General features: G+C 29.7%; 1 long non-coding RNA gene across 1 annotated transcript; it reads right to left on the bottom strand.

Moving 5' to 3' along the window:
* Positions 1 to 333: 333 nt before the first annotated feature.
* Positions 334 to 1319, bottom strand: LOC105456932. Its single transcript, XR_975300.1, has 3 exons — positions 1231 to 1319; positions 624 to 948; positions 334 to 482 (listed from the first exon to the last, which is right to left on the bottom strand). It is a non-coding gene; the product is annotated as an uncharacterized LOC105456932 (long non-coding RNA).
* Positions 1320 to 1524: the final 205 nt, after the last annotated feature.

Genomic DNA, 1524 nt, shown 5'->3' with positions numbered 1-1524 from the left:
ATAACTTCTAAGAAACTATAAGGGTAAGATGACACAGTTTCGATTACGATACCATTTCGTACAATATTTAAATCTAATAGTCGAGATTCAAATTTGGTAACTAATCTTATTGTGTAGAATTTAGTATCCTTCACACAATGAAATTGTTTATCAAATTTGAATCTTGAAAATTAGATTCAAATTTTATGTTGTACAGAATTGTACTATGAAAGTGTATCACCTTATTTTCCATGCAAAATATTACGCACAATATCGGGGACACACACACACACACGCACACACACACACACACATACACAATTTGATGATGCTTCACATTGAACTTACAGAATATTTACGTTGAAAATAATACATATTATTTCGTCAATCTGTCGAACTCTATTGGATGGTATTTTAAGCCAGTAGTTGAATATTGATGTTAACTCTGTATATTCATGTTTTTCAGTACATTGTAAAATGTATTTAAACGGCTCCAAAAGTTTCTGTATATTAAAAATCATAACTTTTTGGTTTTTATTTCTCGTAACAATATAAGCATAATAAAACGAGGAGGCAAAATCTATAGACTCTGGAATTATAAACTATGGAATTGAAGAAAAAAGTGAAAATGACGTAAAACCGACCTTGTCCTCCTCCGTGTCCCCGTTTAAAGAATAGTAAAAGGGTGCAACTTCCTTCATATTTGTCATGTTGAATTAAACCGTGACATCTCCGTTCTGGCTGTACTTTTGGAGTTTACTCAACTTTATGCTGATAATATTGTCGCACGTCTGTACGCGTCGGTGTCTCACAGCCGAATTTATTTATTTTATCCTTCGAACGGTCGCCAGACCTGTCTCCGCTAAAGCCTACTGTGTCCTATTTTGTTTATATGTAGATATTTAAATTCTAAGCTTTATCGTATCGCTGCTTTTCCTTTATCACCGCTTATACAGGGTTGGGTAGAGTCTAGTTAAAAAGATAAAAGTTATATTAAAAAGTTAAATAATTTTAACTTAGTTACATTTTAGGCTTTTAACTTTTAACTTAATTTAGTTACTTTTTATTGATAACTATTAACTTTTGATCTAACTTTCTTGAAGTTACATTTTTGTGCTTCTTGTAAACCCAAAATAAAATACATGTTTAAGTGTCTTCAAACTCAAATTTGGGAATACACATCAAGGCAATTGTAATAATATAATAAATATATAGTCTGGCAACGGGAAGGAATCACTGTTCGCAAATTACCTTCTCTGCATTAAATCACGTTGCAGGAAATCGGTCCTCTTTCCGTGGCTTGACAGAAATAAGTATAACAAATATATACTTTATTTAGAAACCTTAAAATTATAAAATGACAAAATTTAACTATAACTTTTCAATTACTTTTTTTTATTAACTTAACTTTTAATTCAATTAGTTTTATTATTGAATATAACTTGTATGTTAACTAAGTTAAATTTTTAGACTGTTAACTTTAACTTAACTTAGTTAAAAAAATATATTAACTTATCCAATCCTGATCGTTTATAATTGCTTTTA

The sequence above is a fragment of the Wasmannia auropunctata genome, unplaced genomic scaffold (assembly GCF_000956235.1).
Source record: "Wasmannia auropunctata unplaced genomic scaffold, wasmannia.A_1.0 LD335475.1, whole genome shotgun sequence".
Taxonomy (NCBI): domain Eukaryota; kingdom Metazoa; phylum Arthropoda; class Insecta; order Hymenoptera; family Formicidae; genus Wasmannia; species Wasmannia auropunctata.
The sequence above is the reverse complement of the archived record's forward strand: the minus strand, read 5'-3'. Positions and strand labels throughout refer to the sequence as shown.